The 23,340-nt window shown below is 40.7% G+C and overlaps 1 protein-coding gene across 1 annotated transcript in view; it reads left to right on the forward strand.

The window, feature by feature from the left end:
• Positions 1 to 23,340, forward strand: part of Oxct1 (3-oxoacid CoA-transferase 1) — a 127,598-nt gene that overhangs the window by 31,926 nt on the left and 72,332 nt on the right. The gene's annotated exons all lie outside the window — the stretch shown is intronic.

The raw sequence follows: 23,340 nt of genomic DNA on the forward strand, positions 1-23,340 counted from the left end.
CAAGGTACTCATGTGTAGTACACAACTCTATATGGCATTCCAGTAAAGTAGGAAATCACACCACTTTAAATTTATTGGCTTACTGAGTTTGTTGATGAGAATTCTTTACAGTAGAGTTGTACAAATAACTACTGTAATATGTTCATTCAGAACAGTTGAATCCAAGCATGGACTGACATCTTTGGGCGTGGTAGCATTTGAAAGAGACTTGGACTTTTCCAGAGCCCTTTTAGACTTAAGGATCTGGAATAGAAATGGTTGCTTATACCAACTTCCTGTCATTTGGGGCATACACATGTGAACTCCAAAGGATATCTCAAAATGATTCTCAGCTTGGCTATGAGGATCACCTTGGAACCAACTGTTAATGAGAGTTTGGCATAGTCTTCCTTAGGAACTTACTTTGGGACATGGAGATGTGAATATATGTTCCTATTTTTTACCTGATGGTCAGGTTGTATGACATATTTTCTGTGACATTTGGAATCACCCACACTTGGCTAAGATATTACTGCATGGTGACACTTTACTTTCTCTGAGAAAGTGAAGCACAGTGTTTCCCCAAGTGATGGGGGAATGCATCATTTCCATCCAGCTTTACTTTTCAGTGATTTTGGTTTATTTTGTATATCCAAACCAGGGATTATGTGACTTACCTTGTCTGTGAATCTTGTTTCTTATTTACTGAGTCATCTTAATGACAAGACTGTGACACACCTCTAGTATTACTGAAGTTAGGGTTTTTAGTGTCGTGATAAAACCCTGTGACCAAAGGCAACTTGAGGATGGAAGAGGGTTTATTTCATCTTATAACTTATAGCCCATCCCTAGGGAAGTCAGGACAGGGACTTGAGACAGGAACCCCAAGGCAGGGAAGGAAGCACAGGCCTTAGAGGAATAGTGTTCACTGGTTTGCTCTCCTCATGGTTTGCTCATCTTGCTTTCTGACACAACTCAGGACCAATTGTCCGAGATGGGCCCTCCATCAGTCATTAATGAAGATAATACTCAACAGATTTGCCTAAGGTTTCCTCTTCAGGTGCTGGAGTTAAGAGCACTGACTGTTCATCCAGAGGACCATGGTTCAGTTCCCAGGAGCCACATGACGACCCACAATGGTCTGTAACTCCACTTCCAGGGTATCCAGTGCTGCCTTCTAGCCTTCAGTTGCCAAGCACACATATGGTGCACATACATATAGGCATAACCACCCATATACTTAAAATAATAATAACAGTTTAAGAAAGATTCCCTTTCCCCAGATATGTTTATGTTTGTGTCAAGTGGACAGAGGCCTACTACATAGCTTAGCATAATGAATAGCTTAACACTCTCATTCACTTTTATAGATCTATGAGAAGTTGGCATTTTCTTGGGTGGAATTATCTTTTAGTTTTTATTCCACTATAATCTGATTCTTTTCAGTAACACTTCTTATAGGAGTCAAAATGAACATTTTGGTCCCCAAGAGACAATGCAGGTAGCAAGAGAGGGTCTCTTTGGTTGTAAGAAGAAAGTTATTGAACTTGAGCCTGCAGATAGCCTGTCCCTTCCTATTCCAGAATAGGAATCTCCACTCTGTCATAGCGTGCTATCCTGGCAGACCCAGAACCACATTAGATGTTGGTGCTGTGGGGCAGCCATTCCCAACTGAGGGCACTGTGTGGTAGGCTGGCCACTAACCCTGTGTGGTTTTTATGTTCGCATTAATTAAAACTAAATGCCAAAAGTATCTGGGCAGTGGTAGCACACACCTTTAATCTAGCAGAGGCAGGTGGATCTCTGTGAGTTCAAGGCTAGCCTGGTCTACAGACTGAGTTCCAGGACAGCCATGGCTACACAGACAGACCTTGTCTTGTAAAACCAAAAAGGAAAAGTAAACAAAGAAACCTAAATGCAGTATAAATTCAGTTTTTAGGCTGTTAGTCACCATATAAAGGCTCACTTTATCTACATCATGGTCATCATGGGAAGGCTTCTTAAAACTGGATCAAAAGCTGAATCAAGATGTGGTGTTGGGGAGAAGGAACAGTAGCTAAGAACACTTAGCTGCTCTTCCAGAGGTCCTGAGTTCAATTCCCAGCACTCACATGGCACTCACAACTGTCCTATAATTGAAGTCTGTCTATAACCATAATTCCATGGGATCCAATGCCCTCTGGTGTGCAAATGTGCAGACAAAACCATGTAAATACACACATACATACATATGTAAGCAAATCTTTTAATAAAAGGAGCCAAGATTCAATTCATATGCCATTCTGTCTTAGCAGTTTAAGCAGAACAGCTTGAGGCAGCAGGAGTATTTTAAACCTACCTCCCCTGTATGCTCTATATAAGGAGTCCACACATACTTAGATTAACTTATAACTGTGTTCTCAAAAGTAGAAAATAAGTTGGAATTGAAATATTTTAGCTTGAAATCTCCACATTTCAGATATAAGATTTTATCGTCACTTTCTCCAAGTCTAGGGAGAACTCCAGAGCTGTGCTCTCTCATTCCCCTTTGTGTTCTACGTCCGTTATCCTCCTCGCCCTTTGGACTGTGTCTCTTTCCTCTAGCCCCGCATGACTGCTTTGTAGTAGTCTGAGTGGGAAGGATGCTTGTGAACGCACCTAAAGTGTGCCATCTAAAAGAAACTTGAAAGATGACTAAATTCCTCATATTATTCTAGATGTTAAATATTGGCCATAACGATAATTAAAAATTTGTCGTGTGCTGCCCACTGTGCATTCTTTCTGGGCGTTGTTATTTTTAATTACATTGCTAAGTAGAGCCACAACACGATGACGGCGGTTGCTCTTTTCTATTGTGCCGTGTGAATACTTCAGACTCTTATTTCAAACTCTCAAATGGTATTAAACCCCCAGGAGCACAGATCATTTCAGTGCTGTCAGAATCAAGCAGGTGTATAGAGGTTTTGTTTGTTTGCTTTGTTGTTCCATCTATCTGTAGCTTCCTTAGCCACCTTTGCCATCTACCTTACTTTGAGAAAACTGTCATCCTGTGGGTAATTGCCCTCTGAGTTCACTTGGTTTCTCTTGGATCCTGCTCTTTCTGTTGAGCATTGTTGTTTCATTTTCCACAAATCTGGTGATTGGAGGTCACTCTAGTACTGCGAACAATATGTTACACAGTGGGAACTGTTGCCTATATTTCAGATAGCAAAGACAAAGATAATTGTTTTAGCTGTGTTTATAGAACAAACCATCTTTGAACACATGGCCTTCCTGCCTCCATCTACCAAGTGTTTGGATTCTGCAAATCATGCACCAACACATGTTGTCCAATTACATAACAGTTCATTAGTGGTATATGTTTTATGTCAAGAAAAGAACCAGCATGTATATGAAAAGGAGAAAATCAGTCACCTTTGATATTATTTCTACCATGTATAAATAGCAGTGTTGCATTTGGGGATTGCTTGCTTTTTCTGATGGCGCTCTATACAAACTCATGACATATAAAACAGAGAGGTGAACAGTGATGTGTTAATATCATCACACATCTTTCTGCAAAGGAGCAGCCAGCTGAGTGTTTCTCTATGAAGCTGTAGCCCAGTCAACTCTGGTTGTGTCTGTCTGCCCCTGTGAAGAAACTGGGTGATTACTTAAGAGAAACAGTAAAAGTGGGTACACATGTTGGCACACAAGCTAGAAAGATGTTTCTCTTTTTAGCCCAGACTGTTATTTCTGGACTTCCCTCTCTCTGAGTGGGTGAAGTCTTCCCTGATGATCTCCACAAGTTGATGAGTAAAACCAGCCTGGAGTGCCTCCTGGGTGTTGTGCTGCATGTGTGTAATGAGGAGCAGCAAGGGCTGTCTGGGCTCCTAGACTGGCTAATTTGAGTCTGTCTCAGGAGGGCTCTTGTCAACCTGCCAACTCCCCATGACACCTTCCCCCAGTCTCCTGTGTGCATAGCATGCTCAGTGCTGGCCTCTTCTCTATTTTTTTCATGTCTTACATGGATCTAGACGAGAGCTGAGAGGGCTTCACTTAGGAGACCGTTGACAATGCAGCCTGCATGTACGTGTTGTCATAAAAGGTCATCTGACTCAGCCACCAAAGACCACCAGTGCTCCCTGTGACTGAAATAACCTGGCTGTTTTATTTTTTTGGTGTGTGTGAATGTATGTGTTAGTGCCACCAGCCTGTACTCTGTGTATATGTGCCTGTGCATTTGTGTCAGTGCCATCAGCCTGTGCCGTGTGTGTGTGTGTGTGTGCGCGCGCGCGTGTGCGCGCGTGCGTGCCTGCCTGTGTGTATGAGTGTATGTGTGTGTCAATGTGGTCAGCCTGTGCTGAGGTTGATTTTATAAAACAAAGATTTACGCATGCCCTTTCAACTATTTTGGTTAATTTAGAGTTTAAGTTACAATAAGTATACTCATATTCATGACCTAAACTCATTTATATTACATGGTATTTATATTATGATGTGTTGACATAATTGAATATGAAAAAATTGTTTGCATAACAAGGTAATAGATACACACAAATATGGACAAGCCACCTGGTTGTCCTGATTGAAGACCTATGAATTATCTATTTGAAGACAGGAGCCTGTCTCCTTCCCTCCAACTATCATGATAATTATGTGTTTTTAGTCCTCCTCTTTTTAAAATCTGTGTCATAAGTAGGTATAAAAATCTGTTTTCCAAAGTGAAAATATAAGGTTTCTTTTTGTTACATCTGCAAGAGCAAAGCTTTGGAAACTGTGACTTCATGTTCTGTACCAGTGACAGGCAAAGCCATCTCTTTTTAGGACTTGAGGAAAAGATTAGGGGGACATCTGCCATCCACCAGGCTGACATGTGCTGTGTCTGGATAGAGAATATGGAAAAGTGAAGATTGCAGTGTAAATGACATTGCAACGTTATGCTTAAGATGTGTGTTTTTACGAAGGGCTGTGAACGCATGTGACGGAAAGCAGGGGGGTAATGAGCCCTCCTGAGCCCAACCCTGCTGCAGAAACTGTCCATCATCATCCTGCCCCATCTGCATCGCATCCCTACGTCACCCATTTTACCTTGAAACAAGTGCTAGATATTATGGTTCAGTTCACAAGTTCTGTGATGCACCGAAGTTCTGGTATTGCTGGTACTTCTCTAGGTGCTGCAAATTCATCAGTGTACACGAGGAGAGAGAGCTCTCTCCCCTTGGGGAACCTTCGTCCCAATCCAGATAGGCAGTAGGTAGAGTAAATAAGTGAGATGGATAACACATAATAATGCTAAATACTAATGAGAAAAGGAAGAAACGGAACCCGTAATCAAGGTGAAAAGCTGTCCCGCGCTACCGTCTCGCCAGCAAGAATACAGCAGGTAACCCTTATACAGGACAACATGTCTCTCAGAGGAAAATATCTCTCTGTGCGATGCCTTTGCTCAACACCCCTCTTGGGAGGCCAGACTAAACACTCTACCCTGTGCAATGAACCTAAGTTCCGGGTGTGCAGGAGCTATTCAGTCGGCAGCCTATTGCTTAAGCATAGTCAACCAGATATCGGTTGACGCCCCTTGCTCGAGCGCAGCCAGTGCTTGTGCTATGACCACCTTATCTCTTTTGTTTTGGGTTCTGAGCTTGCAGACCAGCCAGAGAATAAACACTATTCCCCAGCATAGGACTGCTCCAAACAATCCCACCCCCACCCATTCTTTGAAATATTAAACAGCTGAAGAAATCCATGAAGACAATCCCTCCGTGAAGGACAGGTCAAGGCGGGTAGAATTAATCTGAACAATGGCGACCCTCAATTATAGGTCCAATTCATTGCAATTAGTGCCATCAATGTCAAGTTGTTCCTCTTTGTCACGGGAATATGTCTCGCCATCCTTTTGCTCCATAACGGTTCTGGTGCGTCGTTCTGGGACCCAAAAGGGATTTTCTTCATTCTGTGGAAAAACACAAACAGCTCCCCTGGATCTTACCAGAATAGGATCCGGGTCTTTCCATTCATTAGTTAGCACATCTTTCCATTTTACACATTCTTTGGGTCTTTGCGGATCCGAGCAATGCCTTGTTGCTGCATTTTGACCCTTATCATCCAGATTTTAAAAAATTCATAGTAAACAATGCCATGGCAATAGCCACTCTTGGTGTTGGGGGCAACTCCTTCATAATTCCCCCTTTTTGTTTTATTAGGTAAGACTTAAGTGTGCGATGTGCTCGCTCCACGATGCCTTGTCCCTGAGGATTGTGGGGCAGGCCTGTAGTATGTGTGACTTGCATTTGTGCAAGCTTCCAGTTCCTGAAAAGGGTATAATCCTTCTCCCCTTTTTTGTTTATCTTCTAATGTCCCTCTTGGGGACTGTAAGGGCTCCCCCTTATCCTTAAATTTATCGGGGGGGGTTATCTTTCTTAGTTACAACCGGTTTCTTTTTACGTGCACCTAACCTCTCACTACGCTCGGTTTCTGACATGCTAGACAGATTGAGAGGAGCCATGATAAAAATAAACACCTGCCGCTCATTTAGGTCCGACTTATGGGCGCAAATGACACAAAAGTAACAACCACCGCGAGCAGCTCTTTTATCTACAAGAGACTAAAGCACACAGTCAGGCACTGCCGCTTATCCTAACAATTGTAACGATGTAACAATTGTAACAGAGGCTCCAATCCAAAGTCCCAGAATTACATACCTCTCCGAGAGCGTAGTTACCTGCAGTTCTGAATCCTCCTTGAATCCAAGGGGTCTCCGATGGTGCTGACGATGATGAGGTCTGAGTTCCCGGGTTTCGGCACCAGATGTCCCGCGCTACCGTCTCGCCAGCAAGAACGACGCGGCACACTTAGGATCCTTCTGCAGAACAGCTTTAATGCGTCTTGAGAGGGAGAGCATAAGCTTACAGAGCGGAGACCCGGGGAGCGAAAAGCCCAACCCTTATATAGCTCAGCAGTCCCCGCCTCGGACGTGTCATCTCCTGACTGGCTCCTGCTCGTCAGCCCATATGACGCCACGGGAGAGGCAGAGAGTAAGGGATGGAAAAGTAGCAGGCACATGCGCACCAAGGTTGTTTACTCCAACTGACAACGGGTGTCTGCGCCATCTTGTAACCGAGAATGTGGGGGGCGGCTTCCCACAAAAAGCAATGACCCCTTAGTAGGTTAGTCAAGAAAACGAGGAAACTAGATTTTCGGTTAACTGAGGGGGCAGTGTCTTGGGGGGGCGTGGGAGGAGTAGCATGTACAGAGGTGTGAGGAGAAAGAGCTCCTTGTGGGTTTGTACAATGAGGATGCAGAGCCTCTTCTCTTCTGGGCATGGTGGAGGCTACAGTCCTATGTGAGCATAACTTTCATGAGAGGGGAGTGGTGGTATCTTCTTCAGAGCTAGGTGAAATGTAATTTTTATTTTTAGGACATTTCATAATAGTCCCATGAGATGATTAGGCCTTCTTATGGTTTGGATGTGATTTGCTCCACCTTGGCTGCTATTCATTATGACCATACTAAGGGCTGGTGGAAGCTTTAAGGTTTGGGGATTAGTGGAAGAGATCAGGTAACGGGGCATATCCCTCAAGAGGGATTAAGAGTGTTCTGGAGTGAGTTAGTCCCTAGGGTGTGTAGTGTTCAAGGCCACCATCTTTCTATGTTCATTGTAGTCTTGAGAACCCTCAGCAGAGGCAATAGTGATGGGGCTGCCTGACCTTGACTTCCAGTCTCTAAGATGATGAACTGGACACTTTTTTAGATCTTGAGATTACTAAGGCCTTGATACAGGGTTACAAAAGCAGTGGGATTCAGACTGTCTTCAGTGAACAATAAAAGGACAAAAATAGTATAAACAGAATGACAACAACAAAAAATAAAGCTTCTATCCCCAGAGGACAGATGATTTTAACCATGTTGAGGAATTTCTCTAGACAAACTACACACAGGCAGCAATTGCTCACACCTGTGCAGAATTCATTCACTCAAACATCTCTGACTGGCATGTGGAGACACAGTGCTTGCGAGAATTTGGCTGAAATGCCAAACTTGGCATTCAGTATGTGAATGCCCTCCAGTGCCCTTCAGTATTAACCCACTGGAGTCCTCTGTTGCAGTTAGTCAGTCTGAGTAGTGCGGCCAACAGAGACACAGTTTACACTGCCAGACGTGGTGGCACACAGTTGAAATCCTAGCACTGAAGAGGTGGTACTGGGAGGACTGCAGGGTTGAGGCCAGCCTGGACAACACAGTGAGTTCAGGGCTAGCCTAGATAACACAGCAAGACCCTGTTTCAAAAACCAAAGAAAGAAAAGAACTGAAATAATGTATCCTGATACTCTTGAATCCACTTTTTTTTTGAGTGAGGGCTGGTGGGCTAGCTGTGTTGAACAAACACAAAGAGGAAAGCAGGAAGAGAGCTGCTTGCTGTGACAAGAAAAGGGAAAGAACCATTTTCTGTCATTCAACAGCCCCCACATGCCTTGAGAACCTTCCATCTGAAGGCAGGATGCCGTTGACATCCTTGGTTCTTTTGGCATGGATGTGGGAGTGATGGAAATCATGCATATAGTTTGCTTTCCTTTTAGACCCGTGAAATTATATAACGTCTTCAACTCACATTTGTTTTCTTCATAATTTTCACTTATTTACGCTTTATTTTCATTTTCATTTATGAAACCTCTTGAGAAGAAGTATCTATAAATTCTGTGCTTCAAATTTGGCCAGGTGTGGAATGCTTTGACAGAACGCCTGGTAACATCCTACCATAACTACCCTAAATGAGCTGTTTGTTTTAGGGCATTGAAATATTTAAAGACTGTTCACTTCCTTTAATCTTCATGACATGTTGGCTTGCTTTAAAATAATTGGAGACTAATGGAGATGTACTTAATGAAGATATATTTTAGTTATCTACTTGGTAAAATAACCTCAATAATAAAATTAGTATAACATTAATAAATGTAAAATATGGACTTAGTGATGCCCACTAGTTACTTCTTTTCTTTTTTAGTGACTCTTGCAGATTACTAAGTATAAGTCTTAGCCTAGTGACCATTTGCGTGGAGAATAGCAGAATAAAAATGAAGTTCATTGATGATAAAGATATATTAAACAAAGTGCTAATCTTGACATTTTATTTCCTGTTGCTTGGTAACAATGCAGCGAGTTTGTGAGAGAGATCCATTATCTCAGGCACAATGGATGTGGTTGCATTGTAGGGTAGAAACACCCATTACAGCAAGTGATTTGTGTGCCATTATCCTCACAAAAGTCTGGTTCAGTTTCTTTTTGTTAGTTCAGAGTTCCTGAAAGACAAAGTCACTTTAATAATATATTGTTTTTTGATGGATTGGTGAAGTTATTCTAGCTATTTTCAGCTTTTTACTTTGTAACTATTTATAATTTTCTAGGCTTTACAAATTTCTTTTAGGTACGTGTGCATATATATCTAGGTATTTAAATGCTATTAATATAAATATGCTGTCTCATTGGTTCTTAATAAGTATCTTTTATTTTTGATCATGTGGAGAAGGAGGGCAGGGTTCTTTATCTTATGAACGGTGGTCAGGATGTAGCCCTTACCTTTCTTTAGTATACAGTGTTCCTATTTTAGTAACTACTTCAGTAGATCAGAAGAACAAAGCTTGTCGAGCTGTGATTTATTTTAAAGGAATGGCTGAATCATATTGTTCTGGGTACTATTTTTTATGTGGTGTAATTATTATGATTTAAAACAAACTTATATAACCTGTGGCCTATTTTTGTACTACCTAAGATCCAAAAAACTTCTTCAGTTTTAGAGAATTATTTGAGAAAGAGAAAGAAAACTACATGGTCATGATGATAGTGTGTAGCTCACAGGGCATTACAAAGGGCAGTAACTGTTGACAGAAAAGTGTTTGAAAACTCCTATTTACAGCTTAGTGTCCATTTTGTAATCTGAATATATTAAACATCAGTTAGTAGAATGCCTTTCAAAGCCGATGAACTTAGAATTGAGGAAAAAATGATAGCCGATTTGAAGAGAAACCAGTATGTGATTGGCTGCAGACTTTGTAGGCTTGCTTTAGTGAAGCCCCCAGTAGAGGAAGATTGTGTACACACAGTACCTCGCTTATCCAGCTGTGGTCGTCACAGTTTCTTTATAGTCTTGATACCTCTGTCATTATGTCTGACTTAACTGAGATGAAATTTGGTGCTTGATAGAGCTGTTCTCCTAGAAGTGTCTATCGTTTTACTCTGCTTGGCTGACTTCACTTTCATAGGCCAGTTCTTATGCACATAGATGAGCAGCCATGTGAGTAGCAACCCCAGGATTCAGGCTGAGGACTTTCCCATCTTGACTGTTTCCACATGGGGTTGCAGTGACTGATGGTTGCAGTATTTTTCAGGAACTGTGCCAACCATTCAGGATTGGCATCTTGTGAGCTTGCAGTTTTCAAAGGCCCCCAAGGACAAGTTTCACCTGACAACGTCCTAGAGAGAGGGGAGAGAGATAGGTGCTGTAGTGACACCTTGACAAGTTTCCTTTTAGTTAGAAACATGCCTGTAAAATTTATTTGGGTATTCCTTCTTATTTGTTGGCATAGTAAAGTCTCGAATCAGGAAGTTAATCAGGGTGTGGTAACTTGCTTTCCTCTTAAATAACAGAAAAGCATTGGACCAATTCTGTTGACAAAAATCGGCTAGTTTATAGTTGGATTCACCTAGTTCCTCCTTTTTGTCATAGGATGCATTTACATTTTAATATCTTTTTGAGAATTTCATAAATGAGTACAGTATTTATTTCATTTCCACCCCTTCTTCCTGCTCCAACTCCTCCTGTGTGTGTGTGTGTTTCTGTGTGTGTGTTTGTGTGTTGTGTAGTTATGTCATGCAGGATGATGATGATCTTTCCAGGAGCCACAGGGTATTTAGTAAAAAACCTCAGGGCCAGGCGTAGGAAACTTCTCTTTGGATTTTTGGTGTTCAGGAGAGTCTCCAACCATATAGGCTGTTGCCGTTATCCTTTGTTGCCTTCTAGAACTTGAAGATAAGACCCCTACTGAAGATACATACTTTGGACATAAGAGTCCAAGTAAGTCAGCTGGAATTGATCTGGAAGCCTCCTCCTTGAGGACGGGCTACAATAGTGTCTGATGTAGCAATTAGTAGTCCTACTCAGTTGCCTACAAACCCCCAAAATGACTGGCCTGGCAAGGAAACCCCAGTGGTGCAATAGTGACACTTGTTTCTCGGGTTATCTATAGCTATCTTACTCAAGTTGGGTCCTACTCACTGATTAGTTGGGAATTCATGCATTCATAGTTTCCCCCACTTGGTCCTTACTAGGACTGATGTCCTTACTGACTGGTGATGATCACGATTAAACGGTACTATGGGTGGTTTCTGGTAGGGCATTCCTTCTGTATCTTTTTCTTGTCTTCCAAATTTGGTTTAGAGGAATACAATTTCTACATTGCTCCTGACTTCTAAAGTCTTAGAACATGTTCAATACTCTAGGCTAAATTATATCCAGTAACACAGTTAATATTTACAGCTTACCAACATCAACCCAAATACATTTATACCTCACATCTAGTGAAATCTAGGATTTCTTCATGAGGAGTATTTCTAGCATCTTGAAGAAGGTGAGACTATAGGCAACTGTATACACCATGGATTAGAAGATTTAGATCTTGTTTGGGATGAAATTGGAAGATTATTCTCTGCTGAAATTTGCTCAAATTGAATATGCACCATGGTTTTTGAAAGAAAGTAACATCTGTTATCTTTTTCGGGAAAAGAGAACCAAATGCATGAAGGTCATATATACCCACTAATGTCTCATACTCAACCATGGAACTCAGCTGCCTACACACATCAGAGGGACCAAAGACTCAGAACTGATTATTTGTTTCCTTGGTTGGAGTCCATTGTTTCAGATAGCTGTTACCTGCAAGGAAGCAGTTTTACCTGCCCTGCCTCCTTGTGAAAGTCTTGCCTTGTTGGATTTTCACAGACCCACGACACAATGATATAGTCAAACATTTGGGAGAAATAATGAAAGATTAGAAACCAAGAATGAGTAACTGTTAGAATGTACTGGTTTCTTGCTCTGTGGTTTCTTCCTTAAAGAAACCAAGGCCAAAAGTAGGCACTCTCTAGGTCCCTTCTCTAACTCATCTTTTGAACTTCAGTGATTTCATGGGAAGCAAGCCCATTCTAAATCTAGATCACGTTAAGAAAGAAGAGCAATGGGAATGTGAGGAACTCCTAACTTACTTTGTGTTTTCTGTGGAAATGAACTGGGTCATCTAAGTCTCTTTAGTTCCTGTAATACCCGGGGAAAGACACGCAGGCTTGCTTGCATTGTGAAAATCCTGTTCAGTTTAGAAAACATCCCATTTGGTTTATAATTATACTTTAAATCTTGCAAAAGTTTCGCTGACCCAAGCAAAAGCTAGGGAAGAAATATTCGTCATTATCAAATTCAGAGGAATATGGTTGTCTAAAAAGCTGCAGGATTAAATCTGTTTAAAGACTTTGAAAGTTTTGAGTTTAATGCAAATTTGTCTCAACTTGAAGAATTTATGAAACTTGTTCATTTTGAGAACTGGGTCTTCAGAAGTTGAATTAAAGTCTTTTAAAGTAAAAGGAAGTATTAAATAAAAACCTTGAGGGAATTCTGTAATCTCAGACACTACTACAAAAGAATATTTTAGGTGCTGTTTTTCAGTAGAGCTTTGTATTTTTTTCTTTCCTTTTATTTTTGGTGTTTGGAGACAGGGTTTCTCTGTAGGTTTGGAGACTGTCCTGAACTCTCTTTGAAGACCAGGCTGGCCTCGAACTCACAGAGGCCTGCCTCTGCCTCCCAAGCGCTTGGATTAAAGGTGTGCACCACCACGCTTTATAGTTTTTAATTTTAATTTTGTTGTTGTTGTTTGGTCTCTGGCTGTTCTGGAGCTCATTGTTGATCAGGAAGGTCTTGAACTCACAGAGCTCTTCCTGCCTCTGTCTCCTGAGTGCAGGGATTAAAAGCGTGTGTCACCATGCCTGGCCAGAGTTTTAAAATATTTTAACCTTTATTTTATTTTATGCCTGTGGATGCTTTGCCTTCAGGTACATCTATGCACCACATACATTCAGTACCTACAGAGTCCAGAAGAGTGCATCTGATCCCCAGGAATTGGAGTTAGAGATGTTTGTGAGCTGCCCTATGGGTGCTGGGGTATTGAACCTAGGTCCTCTAGAAGAACAGCATTCTCAACTGCAAAGCCATCTCTCTAACCCATTTATAGGGTTTGAGAGTAATGTTATTGAGAATTTCATACATGCATCTTTGTTTTTGATCAGAAGGATCCTCCAATTCTTCTACTTCAATTCCTTCTTTCTCTGCTCTACCACTTTTTCCTCCCAACATCATGTAAACTGTTTTTTTTTAAATTCACCAAGCCCACTTAGTGCTGTCTGTATGTGCATGGGTGTACGTACACCTCCTAGAGAATGGGAAGTTTCTTGGCCCACATCACTGAAGAAAACTGACTCCTTGTCCCCCATCAGCCATCAAAGGCCAATAGATCCCCTAGCTAGGAGTAGGACTTTTTGAGCCCTTCCCCATCCATGTTGGAATTTTGGCTGGCTTGATCTTGTATAGGTCTCATACATACAGTCATAGCTACTGTGAGTTCATGCATGCAACAGCCTTGTGAGGTCTAGCAAACATTGTTTTACTGTGGACATCTATTACTTCTGCCCCACAGCCTTCCCACACCTCTTCCTTAATGATCACTGAGCCTTGGGAAGAAGACTAGACCATAGATGTTTCATTCAGAGTAGATCACACAACTGTTTCTTATTCTATTTTTATATATTACCATCCATTGCAAAAGGAAGCTCTTCTGATGGGGTTTGGAAGATGTACTTATGGGAATAAAAATAAGAACTTAGGGAATGGTTTATTGCTATGTTCATTTGGCAAATAATAGATTAGGTTTTTCCCTAGGTTTCATGGCCTAGCTAGCCATGGGTTTTTGGCCACAAAATTGTGCAGGCCTCAGATAAAATCAGAAACTAGGTGATTACCCCTGTGACATTTATTATGACACCAGTGGGCTTATCTTCTCAGTGTTCTTGTAGCTTGCAGGGTTTGTAGCTGGATGAGAACATCTATTCCTTTTTTTACTGGTTGGTGTGTACATTGTACCATTGAGCACTATAATTGCTAGCTAATAAGGACAAAGCTGACAAGTTCATGTCAGCTTGTTTTCTTCAAGTCCTATGACTCAAGTCTGTGGAGTCTCTAGACCTTGTCATCAAGCTCTGGAGAGTGATGAAAAGCAATGGTAATTAGCCTGCACAATTTTGTGGTGAGGGGCCTAGTGGATCCCATTAGTTAACAACCTACTGATGGCTTTTTGTTTTGTTTTGTTTCAAGACAGGGTTTCTCTCTGAAGCTTTCGAACCTGTCCTGGAACTAGCTCTTGTAGATCAGGCTGGTCTTGAACTCACAGAGATTCACCTGTCTCTGCCTCCAGAGTGCTGGGATTAAAGGCGTGCACCACTACCACCAGGCTTTTTTTTTTTTAATTATAGTGCTTTTAACATCTAAATGTTTGTATTCATGGGTGTCTACTTTTTCTTCTTTGTTGGTTCATACTTTTAATGTACAAGGTAACATTTTATGCAAAGATGGATGGTTTTTAAAGGAGATAGAATAATTGCATGGAATTTTTTCATTATGAAATTCATCTCAGCAGTGCAGGAAGGTCAGTAATGCTCTAAGTATACTGTATTCAGCTACAGTGTGTCTTGTTTTGCACAGTGTGGTAGACACTGTAACTGAAGAATTCAACAGTGGTAATAGGAAGTTAAGGAGTTATAGCCTAATAGCAATGAAAATAACAGCAAACAGAGTGTCAACAAGGCTATTTATACCTCACTTTAGGGCAAAGTACTTAAAAATTTTTTAAATAACCCACTGAGATACATTTTATTAACTCTTATTTTATAGAAGGAAGAAATGGGGATAAAGAAAGATTTTAAAATAATAAAAAATATTCACATTCACACACACTTTTGTATTTCAATTTTTTTCCTTTTCTTTGTTTTGTTTTGCTTTCTCCCAATGCTTTTGTTTTTAAAAACAAGAAGATGATGACGATTATGTTTTCTGGTGCAGATTTTACCTCATTACACTTTATGGTTTTAACACATTTGAATCATTTTCTTCCTTATTAGCAGAGTCATAGAGCTTTTCCTAACTGAATTTTTCAGTTAACTAAATGCACCTCCAGGACAAGGTCGATCCTTTAATAAACACAAAATTAAAAGTCACCCAGTTATGGTAACCTTTTGAGTCATATAAAATAATATAACCTCCTAAATGCTGTGAGATGAAAGCCTTCTGGCTTGGGAAGCTAGATTTTTCCTCCCATAGAAATGAAGTATGTACCATTTAAACAATAGTTTACATTCAAGATAGAGATTTCAGCAATCTGTGTAGCAACCTTGGCTTGTAATTGCTCTTTTAAAATAAGCAGTTCTACTTGAGGGTCCAGCACCCGAAGAACTTGGAAGTGAACATCCCCTATAATCACTAAAAGAAACAGTTGAAAAATGAACAGTCAACAATTCATTGTAAAAACCACTGCTCTCAAATGAGGAGACAAACAGTACAGAGTCCTGAACAGAAGCTTCCATGGAAACTACCCTTAGGAGGATCATGTCAAGTCAAGAGCTACAAACTCCAGGGTGACCTATTCTTAGAAGAGACCATACATTTTATAGTTTGAACTATTGACTCCCTCCTTTTGCTTCTGTGAAGAGAAGGAAAAGTAACTGTTTTAATATATGTCCATTATTCTGTTTGTAATCAGGCCTGTCCTCATGTGACCTATAAGGGCTGAAAGAAGTGTAAACATTCTGTTTAAGGCACTTCTGTCACTGTCCTGGACCACAGATCATTACAATAGAAGACAGGACTGACCTGAAAACTTGAAGTTAGTAATTGGATGATGTGCTGGTTAGTTTTATGTCAATTTGACACAAACTAAAGTCATTTGAGAAGAGGGAAACTCAAGGAAATGACTCCATAAAATTGGGTCGAAGCAGTGAAGCACTGGGCTGAGCTCTGGGAGGCGAAGAGAGGGAGGAGGGGTTATGTGAGCAAGAGGGGGTCAAGATCTTGATGAGGAAACCACAGAGACTCTAGATGGACAACTGGTGAGACTGCATGGGACCAAATTAGGCCCTCTGCATGTGGTGACAGCTGTGTAGCTTGGTATTTTTGTAGAGTCCCTAGCAGTGGAATCAGGATCTGTCCCTGGTGCATGAACTGGCTTTTGAAATCTATTCCCTATGATGGGTTGCATTTCTCAGTCATTATGGGGATCTGGGGAGTGGGGGAGGTGGGGGGTGGGGTTAGTTCTGCCTCAGCTTGATATGTCAGGCTTTGTTGATGCCCCATGGGAGGCCTTACCCTTTCTGAGGAGTGGATGGGGGTAGGGAAAAAGGCAGGTGGGAGAGAGAACAGGAGAAGAGGAAGGGGAAACTGTGGTTGGTATGTAAAATAAGTAAAAATTTAAAATAAAAAAAGATTGGGTTGTAGGTGGGTCTGTGATATATGGGGTAGGGAATTAGTGTGGAAAATCTTAATGCCTGAAACCAAGGAATCTTATGGGAAAGTGAGGTTTGCAGTGTCTTGGCTGAATTTTGTTAATTCCTATTTAGACACATCTTTGTTTTCTTTTTTATAAAATTAAGACTTATGTATGTATAACATATTATATATACATATCAGCATATAAAATAATAAAAATGTTTGCAGTGTCTCAAAATTTCTCCAAAGAAAGATACACTGTCATAGTGAAATTTGCATTAACAAATTTATTGTTTTGTTTTCTTATTGTTCTAATCGTCACTATTTTTTTCTGATGCTTTACTAGATACCTTTCTTTGATCATGCCCCTTCCCCTTCTTTGATCACCCTTCTCTTCCACCACGATGCATGCCCAGGTGCGTGTGTGCGGGCGGGTGTGCGTGTGTGCGTGCGTGTGTGTGTGTGTGTGTGTGTGTGTGTGAGTGTGTGTGTGTATTTTTAAAACTTCTGGCAAATATATGCTGCTACATCCTTAGCTATAAAAGTAATACCCTCAGTGACATGCAAAAGTGTAATTTGAGCTCATCTTGACAACATGAATATAATATTTTAAACATGTTTTTGATAATTTGTTAGGTAAAAATACTGTCTCGTAGTTTTAACTTTGTATCTTTGGTGACAAGTGAAGGTGATTATTAGTCGCATGCTTGCTTGCTCGTGTTTTATGTCTCTTGTGAATTCGTGCATCGAGTGCTACCGTCTGGCTAGCTCTTATGCGGGCAGCCCCAGCCAGGTCAAGTCTGGCAGACAGTATTTTACAGCACTCCTTCCCAGCCTCTGGTTCTTCCTTTCTGCTCTTTTATTTTTTTATTTTTCTGTGATGTTCCCTGAACCTTTGTGGGCAAAGGGACACATAAATGTCCCCTCTGTCACCAAGCACTCCCCATTACTTGTCCTCAGTGCATTGCCAAGTAAAGATTCTCTGCATTGACCGCTGCCTACTGGAGCAAGCTTCTCTGACTAATGCCGAGAGCTGCATAATGTATGATATAAGCATAAAAACTTAGAAGGAAGTTTAATAATATGACCACTTGGCAAAACAACAACATGTTATCTCTTGGCCAGGTTTATTCAGCACTGTGAATTCCCTCCTGTAGAGCTTGCCTCATTGGGAAAGCAGTTGGTTGTCCTCATGCCCTTGCAACAGTTGTACTGCTATTGCCCCCTGGCAGTGCAGCACTGCCGTACTCAGGATCAGCCTGGGTAAGCCCATTCATGTCTTTTCCTACTCCCAGTGGCCACCGCATCACCTTACATCACTAAGAAAGCTCTCTAGCTGTTGCCAAATGTTCTTGAGTATCCCGCTTAGATCTGGAATTGTTTCAGAGGGAGCATGAATGATCAGGTTCCAGAGTGTGGTTGGCACACATGTCCAAGACACTTGGAGTTTGAACTTGGCATCCTGGAGAATCTTTGCTGTCTACCGGGAGGTAGTACACTGGAATAGGAAGGACACTGTGTACCGGCAGCTGTCTCCCAGTTTCTGCAGTAAATGTGGAGAAAGATGGCCATGGCCAGCAGCTGTCCCTACAGAGCCTGTTCCCTAATTAAGAAGCCAGTCAGATGCTCTGTTGATTCCCTATTTTGAGTCAGCCCTTGAAATCTCATGGCCATAATTTCTCACACAGTCATCCGGTTGTAAGTGAGAATGTAGATTCTGTTCACGCAAAGAACAGATGGGCCAGAGGGTATCATTTTTAACACGACATGGTTTTGTAATGTTTACCTATCATATCCTCTGAAATGGTTATTTAATAAGTACAGAGTGACTGTGACATAAGCCAAACAGGCTCTTACAAAACCATCTTGCTGCAAAAGGGATAAAAATTCCATTTCCTCTTTTAGTTAACTAACAACTTCTGGCCTACTTATCAATTCATCCCATGTTTGTGTTAAGAATTTAGTGTGGGATTTTAAAGTCACTCCCACTAAAAATAATACTGGCTTTCCTCACTCTTTCCAGAGACCTTGTCAAAAATGTTATTTTCTTTCCACTTCAAATATAGGCCAACTCTACAGATACTGAAGCCATAATTAGGGCTTATGCAAGATTGTTTAGTATTTTAAATTAACTCCTTTTTTTAAAAAATGAGGCTAATCTCCAGGGTGTGTTGTTATCGTTCATGAATATCTCTGAATGAAGAAAGCGTTTTACAGTCATGGCTTTCATAAATGATTTTAGCATAAAATATGTGAAAGTAAAAACAAAAAAAAACCTTTTCTCATGGAGCTCTTCGCTGTGAGTAGTTGTGTCTTAGAAGTCCATATGCATACATCACTCTTGTAGTTTGAACATGCTGCACATGTTAGCCTACTAAAATTAGACTATATTCAAATATACCAGTGGCCCATTACTAGCTCTTTAGAAGAGTCCAGATGTATAGCCAAAAATTGATAAGAGTAAGGGAAGTTAATTGCCACAATTGAAAAAATTTCTTCTCGGAGAGAAGCCACAGTAATCAAAAGAAACTGCTCTAGTGGCGTTAGCTAAGGTGAACACGTGAATATTTTTCAAGAATGAAGAAAATTACTTTTATTTTGTTATTGTTGAAGTGAGCAGTTGTCACCTCTGATAATCTTTTCCTGTGTGTCCTGAAATCTTTCCCAAGTAACACCTTCCTACATTATATTCCAACTGTTTTGAACTCTGTGCCTTCACTGCCTCCTACGTCTTCTCTGTTCTTTTCATGGCGGCCTTTCTGTCCCCTCTGTGTAACTCTCTCCTATCATAGCATTCCTTGCCACAATATGGCATGATTATGTGCCTACTCACCTTTGCCATGAAAGTCTTGAGTATCTCCTATGACCGCATCATTACTTACCTCTGTATTGCCACCACGTGGCCTGTGGGAGGCACAGAATAGGGGCTCATTAAGTGAGGCTTGAGTCTGAGCCAGGCATTTTGCAATAGAAGGCCGCTTTCCAAGTTTAGAAATGCTCTGCTCGTTCTGTTTGATTGACATCATCATCATGCCTTGGTGTAAGAAAGGAAAACTGTGTTTTCCTAAGTGATTCTTTCTGTTGGCTTTATATGTGAGGCCATTACCTGGGCCTACGCTGAGACGTAATAACATGCTCCCAGCTGTTCTGAAATTCCCTTCCTTATTACTGTGACCAGCTTCCTCTGACTGCTCTGGGGTCCTTTTATCTTCAGGTGTGCTGTTTAACACTGGCTGGAAGAGGTATTGTATCTCATTTAGGAGGCCTTTATTATTCTGCTAAAGTGAGCAGGCAGTAATGTTAGTTAATGAGATATGTAAAGGGCTATTGATTGGTGGCACATAATCTGCCCTAGTGAGTGCAACAGCCTTGTTAGCCAGGAGAAAATTGGTGTGCCAAGTACCGAGAGTGGGAGGGAGATAAACTGTGTGACACAGAAGTAAAATCATGTGTCACATTTAGCAGCATGTGCCCAGTAATAGGGAATAGATTGATCCAGCATGTCAATGGCCCAGAATAATAAAAAAGACACTGAACAATAATGTGTATCCATTATGAACTTGTTTACAGAATATTCTGGAAATGAGGCAAACGTACAGCCTGGGAGGGGTGGAAAGATTACTAGGCATCATTTACACTTTGACTTTGGCGTTTTAGAGATTGGTTTACATCGTAAGAACACAGTCTGAGAGGGTCTCAAGGCAGGAATTTAAGATTTGATTCCACATCTGTATTATCTTTGTACCACTGTCTGTTGTCTTAACTTTATTAATCATAGAAGTATTAAAATGCATGGCATAAAGATCATGTGGACAAAGGTTTCTCTTACAGTGCATTGACACCATTTGCTTTTGTTGTTTGTTAGTTGGTGGGTTTTCAGACTAGCCTGGGACACACAGTGTAGCTCAGGGTCACCACTGTCTGTCAGTCCTTTCATCTCGGCTTCTCAAGTGCTGGGGTTATGTGTGGGTTCTACCACACTGGATTTACTCATATCAACCAGCCACATCTGTTTTTCTTTAGTGGGGAAATTGGAGGGAGGAAAGGAAAGGGAGGAATGTTGTAATTATATGTTATAACGTAAATCCTCTTTTTTAAGGAAAAGATCATGATTTAACTTAAATATCCAACGAGTTTCAGGGATGAGCTGCACATGTCAAGGAGACACCTCGTAGATTTCTCATTCTTTAGTGATGTCTATGTGTTGTGATTGCTCAGTGTGAAAATCTGTCACCAAACGATGAGCATTGGGAAAGCTCATCGTACAGCTCTTCTGTCTATGCTAAGGGATAGGCATTTGATCTTAATGCTCAAGTCATAGTGGAGTGTGTGATGGATGTGTTTCCATTTCTCTGGGGCTCAGTTGACATAGTTTTAGAAAATGACCTACAGGGAAGAAAAAGGCATTTTGTCCTGAGGTTTGTTGACTTTTCCATTGAATGGAAATGAACACACCTGCACCTTTCTTGAGGGTCCAAAGGAACTAGACTGGAGAACCTATAAGTGGAAGGGATGATGAAAGCTCTGGTGAGCGGAGAGTGCTAAGTGATGTTAAATCCAGGGATTATTGACTCATTCACAGACTGAATTCAAGTCACACTCTCTGTAGATTTAGCAACATTCATTGTGTTCTGGAAGTGTTAACATTTAACCCAATTCCACTGTGTAGTTTTTGTGTGTTTTTTGGTTATAAAAAGCTCTAAGGATGATTAACAGCCCGATTAGAAGTGAACATCTTAGAGAATAAGCTTGGAAAGGTTTGATGTTAACCTTTAAAGTTTTATTTGTCGACACCAGGAGTCTGTGGCTGTAAAAAACTCCACATGTTTTAATCTTCCCATTTTCTGTAACTCTCCTCACTGAGAACTGTTCTTACTTTCATTTTATTAATTATACCATGTCTCCCTGATTTTCCTGGAGTATGTGATAATGGTGTAATTTCTTCTTACTATTATCAACTAGTGTTTTAAATGGAAGTGTTAGAAATATTTTATTCTTTTGGTTAGATGTACTCCATTTAATTATTTCTTTGGATTTGTTAAAGACTTAATGAAGTTTTCTTTTAGAAAAGAAATGACAAATAAAAGTTGGGCATCATGATTGTGGTTTACATGTTATGAAAGCATACATTATAAAACCACACGTTTAGTGCAGACTGTCATTTTTTTTTTGTCAGACAAATTATAAACAGAATACCAGAATAGACCAAGCTAGGCAGTTTGGATTTGTTACTAGAGATGATGAAGACGAAAAAATAATGCTTATAAACTATTTTTGCATTAAAAAACAGTGATTCCAAATTAAAAAAAAGTTATTGGAATGTTTCATGCTAATATTCCTACCTTTTTGGGTTAATATGTCCTACTGATTATTTAGTAAGCTATAGTGTTAGCATAGTGAATTATTTTAAGCAAAACTCTAAAAAGGACTCCAACTACTCCACTCATTTTCATGCATAGTCCACATTTTAAGCAACTCATATGTAGGAGGAAGGGTTGCTTTTGCTCTGTTATGAGAAGCATTAGGCTGAAGGTGGCCATCCAAGCTCTGAGGTTGGCTAGCAAGTGGAGAGAAAGAATGGGCACTTTTGGATGGGGATGTCTTTGCAGTCTTTATGCTGGTGGCTCACTAAGCCCTTTTGTTATGTTTTCAACGAACACTTCTTCTTTTAAGAATAGGAAGCTCAGGCATCATTTTATGGTATTAGCTTTAATTCCTGCTGAACTTTATTCTTCAACCTATTTTATTTTCTAAACCAGTAGACACCATTTTCATTAGCTGTTATTTCTGGCTTTGTATCATTCTCCAACGTGAAATGCGTACTCTGATTTTTACTTATTTCATTGCAGATGTGAAGTAATATAGCTCACAATACCTAGAACATATTTGAGATAGTAGACTACAAGAAGGAAATGGCGTACAGTAGCGGTATAGGGTATGTGTAGAAAATGATGTTATAAGGACAAACGCTTCGAGCTATACGGTGTTAAATAAAAAATCACATAGCTAACAGTATCTAGGAACTAAAAGAAAATGCAATGATTAAGCGAAGCACAACTATTACTGCTACTAAATCTAGTGGAATTTTCCTAAGCACCGTCTTTTTTTCCACCTTATGTTTTTGAAAGTGTGCCAACATCTCTGGGCAATACTAAAAAATACAGCAACCTGCTGGTGTGCAGTGGTCCCTTTAGTGACAGCAAAGGCTCTCCAGAAATCACCATATAATTCTACACTGCACCCTGTCTTTTAGAAGTCCACATTGAAATGAGGACACTGAAGAACAGGTAAAGGGAATGGCATGAGGTCAGACTGTAGGGACATATACAGGAAGGGCCCAGAAATCCATTGTTCTCATGCTGTTTGTTTTTAATGATTGAGTTTTGTTTTCTGATAGATTTATATATAATATTCTAAATATATATGTATTATTCTAATTTCAATCCCTTCTCCCACTCCTTATGGCCACTTATACCAACTGTTAATAAGCCATTGGCACATGCTGCTATGGACTGGTCCTCGTCCTAAAAAGGAATGCTGTTGTCTTTCCATTTACTGACATCTCTACCATTTTTCTCTTGGTGGCAACTTGGTGATGATATATTCAAGCTTTTAAAGAGATAACATGGAGGGATGCTGTCTCCGCCTGGACACATGGGGGAGGGCCTAGACCCTGCCTGGGATGATATGATAGACTTTGGAGATCCCCATGGAGGGCCTCCCCCTCCCTGGGGGGCAGAGTGGGGACTGGGAGGGTTGAGGAGGCTGGTGAGGGGGAAGGGTAGGAGGGGAGGGAGACGGAGCTGGGATTGACATGTGAAGATGTCCGC

This window comes from Mesocricetus auratus, unplaced genomic scaffold (assembly GCF_017639785.1).
Source record: "Mesocricetus auratus isolate SY011 unplaced genomic scaffold, BCM_Maur_2.0 Super-Scaffold_100015, whole genome shotgun sequence".
NCBI classification, from domain to species: Eukaryota; Metazoa; Chordata; class Mammalia; order Rodentia; family Cricetidae; genus Mesocricetus; species Mesocricetus auratus.